The following is a 9,396-nucleotide window of genomic DNA, read 5'->3' on the forward strand; positions in this document are numbered from 1 at the left end:
AAGACTACCCACAACACTAGCATATGGAACACAAGCCATGTAATCATGCTCCTCTTGAGATGTAGGGCATAAAGAAGAGTTTAATTTGCAATGAGGAGCTAGATGTGTACATACTGGTTTAGTTTTGTCATTCATACTGAATCTTTCTAGCACTTTTTTCAAATAAGACTTTTGAGTCAACCATACGCTCATATTCTTCTTGTCTTTACAAATTTCATCCCAAGTATTCTCTGTACATTACCCAAGTCTTTCATTTCGAACTCAAAAGCCAGTTGCTTCTTCAGTCTCTCAATCTCATCTCTCTTTTTCGAAGCTATAAGCTTATCGTCGACATAGAGTAACAAATAAATGAAAGCTCCATCTAGTAGTATTCTAAAGTAAACACAATGACCGTGTTCACTTTTGGTGAATTTCTGCCATAGTATAAATTGATCAAATCTTTTGTACCACTGTCTTGGCGATTGCTTCAGTCCGTACAAAGATTTAATCAACATACTGTTGGGTATAAATACTAATGCTATTGGCGTCAATGTGCAAGTGTACACAACAAGTAATAAAGTGATGAGTATTCAAGATCGTCTCCACAGGGATTGATGTTATCAGATTTGCTACAGCAATCTTAACAGTGTAGATTTTGTGCTAAAATAAAATAAAACAATTAATGAAACTAATATACTAATTAAAATAAAAACATAATAAATAAAATGCAACAAAGTAAATTATCACGTCAATCTCAAGGATAAAATCAATAGGAATATAAAGTAGTTGAGTGAATAAACTCTCCTAATGGTCTTGACTATTTTCTAATTGTTGGCTCGGTTGCTGCAGTATCTGCTACAACGCTGGGCAGAATCTTTATGCATCATTAGCCGTCGCATGTTGGATATTTTATATTTATATGTAACCTAATAATGATTAATTGTTATGCCAACATAAGATATATCATTACATGCTTAGGTTCTATTTACCCTCCAAGGTGAATCCCTATGTCTAGTTCATCATTAATTTTAGATTAAGCATGACCCTTTTGGGATAAGTTAAACTCAATCCAGGAAACCCAATCTAAAACTAAGTATTGTTCTAATATGTTCCACTAAGATAGACCCTTTTGCGGCTCTCTCCTAACTTGTATCATTAAATAAGTGATCAACCGAAATAATAAATAAAAATAAATACTATAAAAACAAACTGCTACAGCAAACATGCAACAACACATATATTCAGTCAATAAACCATCAAGATTGTTTATCACTCAACCACAAATAAATTTAGTTCATGGTTTGCAAAAGAAAAATAAAGAACAAACTTTCATCCATGAAACACATCCCCATGAATAAATAGAAAACACGAAAATAAGAGAAGGATAAGAAAGATTGAGCTTTGTAATTTTTCCTCTTGTGTAGCCTTCAATCTCTCTCTTAAATCTTGTTTTTCTTTTGTTTCTTTGTGTTTTTCTCCTTGGGTAACGGCTCTCCTTATTCATTATGATGTGTGCTCCTTTTATAGTTGAAAATTAGGATAAACAGAAATTTAGGTCACACATAAGTCAGATTAGGAAACTGCAGATCACAATTCTGCAAGTATCCTGCACAAAATTTTTTATGTCGTTGTTCCAGGATTGCTACAACAACCACACTATTCTAGATTTGTTTCAATTCGTTTGTAGCCATATTCTTCCTCATTTTTAGAAGCCTATTGCATCAGCATTCCTTCCATGAATTATAAGCTTCTGGAAACCTACAATTATGCACACAATTTGAGCATGAATGACTATAAATCAAGCAAAATTTATTAAGACTAAACTAAAATGAATGTTTATGCAAAATGTAACAAAAATGTAATGAAAATGCATTATTTACTCTCTAAGTGATCTTGATTTAAGTCTAGAATTGCCATAATAACTCTCATTTAATCGAGTTATCACTTACAGACATGATTCTCCTTTCCAATAATTTTGAAACCACAATGCTGAGTCATATAGATTTCCTCCTCCAAATCTCCATATAAGAACGTCGTTTTAACATGCAATTGAGCCGACTCTAACTCATATTCTGCAACTAAGGCAAGTAGGATACGAATGGAAGTATGTTTTATGACTAGAGAGAAAACTTCGTTGTAGTCAATACCTTCCTTCTGAGTAAAACCTTTTGCCACGAGTCTTACCTTGTATCAGAGAGTTGATTGATTTGGAGATCCTTACTTCTTGCTGTAGACTCATTTATTGCCAATAACTTTTTTTTCCCTTTGGTAACTCCACAAGTTCCCAAGTCTGGTTTTGATGGAGAGATTTAATCTCTTCCTCCATGACTAACTTCCACTGATCACTTTCACTGTTGTGTAATGCTTCACCGAAAGTGTTGGGGATGTCATCATCAATAATTGGAAGTGCATAAGCTACCATCCATTTCTTTAGTAAGTCATCCGAGTTTCTTTATCTCTCTTATTGACCTCCTTGTTGCTATAGTATCATCATTATCTATATCATCAGTTATTTTTTCATTTTGTGGGACATCAAAAGAAACAACCTCTTCTTCAACTCTGAGTATTACCTTTATAGTTAAACCATTCTCTAATGCAGAATTAACTGGTACATATGGAGTTGCATCAAACTCTACTCGCTGCAATACTTCTATGATCTTGTTCACTACCTGCTGAGAACTTGAAGCTTTCATCATTGAAACTTCATCAAACGTGATATCTCTGCTACACATAAACTTTTTATCTTCAAGATCCCAAAGTTTGAAGCCATTTACTCCACCTTTGAATCCTACAAATATAGCTTTCATAGCACAAAGATTTAGTTTACTATCTATGACATGATAATAAGCTGGACACCTAAATATACGAAGGGAATCATAGTCTTGTGCATACTTTCCAGACCACATTGTCATAGGAGTTTTACCTTCAATTGCAGCAGAAGGTAACTGGTTTATTAAGTGACTTGCGTAACTCATAGTTTTAACCTAAATTTTTTTATCTAAACTAGTATTAGACAACATACATCGTATTTTTTCCAGTAAAGTACGATTCATATGCTCAACCATACCGTTCTATTGCGGAGTATGTCTCACCGTGAAATATCTTTTAATACCCTTGTTCTGACATACTTGTAAGAATGGATCAGAAATATATTCACCCCCATTATCAGACTGTAATATTTTGATATTTCTGTCAGTTTGAGTCTCCACTAGTTTTTTCCATTTCACGAAAATCTCTAGAACCTCATCCTTTGATCGCATGGTGTACACCCACACACGTCTAGAGAAATCATCAACAAATATAACAAAATAATAGCTTCCACCAATTGATGCAATCTTGGTTGGTCCCCATACATCACTGTGAACATATTTAAGGATCTCACGAGTATCGTGATTAAATGTATCAAACTCGACCATTGTTTTCTTACCTACTACACAATGCTCACAGAACTTTAATTTACAGGTTTTCATACCTTTTAAGTCCATGCCTCATTAGAGTTTGCAAAGGCTTCTATTCAGCATGTCCCAATCGTACATGCCATAGCTTGGTGGTGTCACTATGTGCCTCAACAATATTTGTTTCATCAGTTGTACCTCCCTTCAAATATTACAAATTGTGACGCCGAACTCCTTACAGAATCACCATAGCCCCATACATAAACTTCATTGTGCCATTTTCAATAATAATCTTGTAGCTTTTAGCTTCTAGAGCACGCATAGAAATTAGATTTTTCTTTAAATTTAGAACATATCTAACATCTTTTAGTTCTCTGATCATTCCATCAAATATTTTGGGCCAAATTGTTCATATCCCCATTGTGTGACAAGGTTGATCATTCCCCATCACAATTGCACCAGATTCTAGATTATGAAAATCCGTAAACCATTCCTTAATGAAACATAAATGATAGGTTGCTCCAGTACCAAGTATCAATTCGCTCGAACTAGCCACGTATGCTGCAAGAGTAATACTTAGTGAATAATCAGAGTTCTCATCTTTACGTGTCATGTTTGCTGCTGCTGGTTTCTTCCTTTCTCATTTTTTAGCTTTTGGACAATCTTTCCTCCATTGACCCTTTTCATGATAAAAGTCACACTTATTTCGAGCTATATTTCTGCTTCTTGATTTGGATCGAGAATTCTTTCCACCACGCTTATTCTTTTTCTCCATCGCTCTTTCTCTAGTTAACAAAGCTCCAGATGATACTCTTTCGGAATGTTTATCATTATTCTGAATTTCTAAAATGGTCAATGCTGTGCAAACATCTTTGAAAATGATCACGTTTTTCTCATATAATAAGGTAGTCACAAAATGGCTATATTCCTTTGGTAGTGAGTATAACATAATCATAACCTTGACTTCATCTTTAATATCTTTATCAAGATTCTTCAAATTAATAAGTAACTTTTTAAATCTTGAGACATGATTGTGCATTGACACCCCATGCTTTATTCGAAAGCCATATACTTGGCTTATTGCATGAAGGCGATTTTCAGGACTTTTTAGTAAGTATTTCTCCTCCAATATACGCCACAAAATCATCGCACACTCCTCATCTTTCACCCCATTTGTCAAACAAGATCTAATCTGACCACATGTTTTTTCATTCATACGATTCCAAATTTCTTCATCATACAAGTGTCTTTTATTTTTCAAAACAACATCGAGATCGATTTGAGTAAGGGCATCCATAACTTCTCTCCTCCACATGTCGAAGTTGATTTTCCCATCAAATTTTTTAATATCGATCTTTTGACCTCCTATAACATGTGCTGAATAGCGATTTGACAAATCTCGCCTCTCACATAAAGTGTCTCATAAAATAATCTCGGCAGACCTCCTGAATTCTAGAATTTTCTCAACAAAATATTTTCACTTGAAAAATAGCCTCTATGATGTTAATGTCGTGTGAATAAATGCACCAAAAAAGTTCTCAGAAGAATGAAAGGGTCATAACGGTCCCACTTAAAACCCAAACTCCTTAAACTTTTATCGCTTTGTTGACAGAACTTTCAATAGACTGTCTCCCAAGTACAAATGGTCATCTCCACTGTATACGTGAACAGTACCGTATACATTAACAAATTTTGGGATGCTTAGAATGGAAGAAGTGTCATCTATTTATAGGGAAAACAATGGTACTATTGCACCAACCCCTTTACTATTCTCCCTAACCTAACCTAAGTAAATTGTCAATGTTGTCTATTTGGCAAATTTAACAAATTTGCCAACTTTTCATTTTTTTTCTTCAATTGTTTGGTAGCCTTTTGAAAATTTGCATGTTTTCTTGAAATTTGGATGCCACATGCATGGCCAATTATGACTTTTCAACGTATATATCTTGCCAGGGATCATTCTGCGAGAAGGTTACTGGTAACTACAGTGAGTGTTGCAGTAGTTCATTTTAATTTCTTGGTTCTTATCATTTCTCTCCTTACTTAAAATAAAAGCAACCAAAAAACCTTTCTATTTCGTGCCAACAATCTCTATTTATCTTGTACGTGAGTTAATAACGTTTCTATTTAATTTGTTTTTTTGGTAGTTAAGTTTACTTGGACAAATATTTCAGTCTTATATTTATGTCCTTGTAGGCTAGGGCTGATTAGTTTGCAGCAATTTCTCGACTTGCAAGCTCACAACATTTTCAATGATTCTTAAGAGAGTGGAAACGTTTGAGAGCCAACAAGAAATTTGGCTTAAAAAATATTGGAAGGAAACATATACCAAAATAAATGGGACCCATTGTTGTCTAGGTTTTAAGGTAAAATCACATACTAAGAAAATGACGCTTCAATGTCGCATTCCAAAAAGCAATTGAACCACTGCAAATTTATCCTCATTTTTTAGGAAAACAAAAAGACCAAAAGTTGAATAAAAGACGAAAGAATTTTATGCGAAGAACCTCACCCTTTTACACAAAAACAAAACCCGTAAATTTTCCATCCTCAGCAGCTCAGCGTATATATTATATTTGTTGTGATTTGTGATGTGATGCCTTCTCAGTTTAATATATTTTCAGAAATTGAAAAAGAGTCATATTCTGTTTCTTTTACTGATAACCTTTTACCTCTCATTTTAAATATGATCAAAATTCTTACAAAATTAATTAAAGATCTTGATCAGAACTAGTTGAAAGAACGTATTTTGGTGAAATATGAAATCTCTATTAAATTAAAGCAAAACTAAAAGCATCGTAGCTAATTTATTTTATTTTATAAGTGATAAAGGAGTGCACAAGATGCTAGCAAAATTTAAAAGAAGTATACGTTCCTTTTCAGAATAAGTATACCTGAGAAAAAACACATAATAAGTATACCTAAAGAATTATTGAGAGTTATAGTAATCTGAGCAACAAAATGGGTGCTAATAGTTTAATAAGAGTTTTAAATGGGCACTAATAGTTTAATAATTGTTGAACTACTTTGGTTTTGTTAAATGGGAGACTTCCAATTTTCCCGTATTGCCTATTTTCAAATACATTTTCATTTATATTTATTATAAATTAAATAAGTGATATGAATAGAAACATTTGGGTGTTTGTAGTGATATATAAAATTTTATATTGATTCTCATTATTGTTTGCTTTACTTGCATATTTACTATTCTTATTATTCCTATAACTATTATTACTGTTTCGGAAATTAAAGCTTCGATCAAACATTTAAATTAACAAACTTTCGTGTGCTTGAACCTTCCTCCAACCTAATTAAATATCTTGGATTGCTAATTGCATATTAATTAACTTATGAGTTGTCTCACTACATAATTGATTTTGAAATGATCTTTGACACTCATACCATCTTTAATATCAGTTATTAACCATTAAAAAAAAGTATTGTATGCATGTGGCAACTCAAAACAATCTAGTACTAGTCTGTGCTCTGGTGCGACCCTTATGCAGAATGCAAGCTTCAGGGCTCAAGCTGCGCATTCTACAAAGAGGTGGCAGTCCTGCAAGCTGCAATGCATTTTGTTCAAAGCCATTGTTTTGAAAACTAGTAGCTTGGGAAAGCTGAAACGTTAATAATAATATAGTGAAATATTTTTATTAGCGACTCTACATGCATTTTAATAAATGACAATCCCACATATCGACTGCCAATATATGTGTTCATTCTCTTTTTGTTTATGTCATAATTTTCTGAGAGAAAAGGAAGGGAATTTATAAATGATTATAGCAGATTCTCGAAAATACCTAATCTTTGAATAATTATTATATTTTCATTTTTTGAACTAAAATCGTTCTGGCTTATTCTTTGAGTAAACTTGGGTATAAACTTGTACTTGTAGCGTCTCGGCATTAGAAAAACCCCTCAGGCCCTTGTTTTCACAGGTATTCCTGCCAGATTATGAGCTTATCATTTGTTATTATTGTTAACAAGATCACATATACATTTTCAATAATAATTATAAAAGAAGGGATTTATTTAATTTTTTTAAGAATATATTAACATTTGCTGTAAACATGAATGATGGAGTAAATAAATTTGGTTACTACGTGAGCAAACTATTGAAACATAACATCAAATTTGGTGACTAAGTGAGAACCCCCATTGGAATTAAAAAAAAAAAGCAAGGAGATGAATTTCAAAGATTATTCAAGTAATTACATGTTAAATTTATTTTTAGAAAACTAAATTAAATGTCACTAACATAAAACATGCTTTTATCTTGTGTGATGGTTTTAATTTTATCACTTTTTGACCAAAGGTTAACTTTATTTCGTCATGTACCATCCTATTTTTTTTCTTGCCAAATTTAGTTTCTTTTACTGATAACCTTTTTTCTTCTCATTTTAAATATGATTAAAATTTCTTGCGAAATTGATTAAAGATCTTCATCAGAACAAGTTGAAAAAATGTATTTTGGTAAAATATGGAATCTTTATTAAATTGAAGCAAAACTAAAAGTATAGTAGCTAATTTAATTTATTTTATAAGTGTTAAAGGAGTGCACAAGATGCTAGCAAAATTTAAAAGAAGTATACGTTCATTTTTAGAATAAGTATACAAGAGAAAGAACACATAATAAGTATACCTAAAGAATAACTGAGAGTTATAGAAATCTGAGCAACAAAATGAGTGCTAATAGTTTAATAAGAGTTTTAAAGGGGCGTTAATAGTTTAATAAGAGCAACAAAAAGGGTTTTATAAGAGTTTTGAAGGGGAGCTAATAGTTTAATAATTGTTGAACTATTTTGGTTTTGTTAAATGGGAGATTGCAAATTTGCCCGTATTGCTTATTTTCAAATACATTTTTATTTATATTCATTATAAATTAAATAAATGATATAAATAAAAACACGGTGTTTGTAGTGATTTTATATAATTTCATATTGATTCTCATTATTGTTTGTTTTACTATCATACTACAATTTAATACGGTGGATTCGGATTGGTTTAAAAATTCATATAGAATTATTAAGCCTAATGAGATTTTCATGGAGTTGGAGAAATGTGCTCAACAGAAACCTTGTAGCATTTTGGTATTTGATTTTGGAGAAAAACAACTAGAGTTTTCAAAAATCACCCGTCATGCAGTAATTGACGACAAAGTTATTTTCAGCCAAAGCATAATCTATGTGAGGGGAGTTAGGTGTTTGGACATGGGCGAAGTACGAAGTAACATGTTGCAAGAGATCGCTTGCCATAACTCATTGGACTTTTTGTGTTGGAATAAGTCGGGGTGACCCGAAAGGTGAAAAGATACAATACAACCAAAATGCCAATGTGATGGAGTTCCTCGTGCAATTGGCGAAACGCAGAGATGGAGAAGGCAACAACTTTATGCAGAACTTACCTATGGTGCTAGTGAACGAATTTGGCATGTCTAAGAAGGCCGATAAGATAAATGAGAAGGAAAGAATTTTTCTATGATTATTATAACAAGACAGTGTAGTTATAATGCAGCAATTTCCGCATGTTTAAAATGTCAAGAATTTGGAGTATTATGTCACTAAAGGGTTGAACAAAAAGGAAGCTATCGAAATAGTGAACTTATTGGTGTCACTGAGAGCTCCCAAAATGAAATTAGACTTGGACTACCCCGAGCAATGGATAGAGAAAGTGCGCAATAAAGTGAGAGAGGACGTGAAACGGTTCAAAGATCAAATTTGGTTACTAAGTGAGAACCCCCATTGGAATTTTTTAAAAAAAGTGAAGGATATGTATTTAAAAAATTATCGAAGTAATTACATGTTAAATTTATTTTTAGAAAACTAAATTAAATGTCACTAACATATAACATGCTTACATCTTGTGTGATGGTTTTAATTTTATTTCTTTTTTACCAAAGGTTAAGTTTATTTCGTCATGTAACACCCTATTTTTTTCTCGCCAAATTTAGTTTCTTATACTGATAACTTTTTTCTTCTCATTTTAAATGTGATCAAAATTTCTTAAGAAATTAATTAAATAT

This window comes from Citrus clementina, unplaced genomic scaffold (assembly GCF_000493195.1).
Source record: "Citrus clementina cultivar Clemenules unplaced genomic scaffold, Citrus_clementina_v1.0 scaffold_5, whole genome shotgun sequence".
Taxonomy (NCBI): Eukaryota; Viridiplantae; Streptophyta; class Magnoliopsida; order Sapindales; family Rutaceae; genus Citrus; species Citrus x clementina.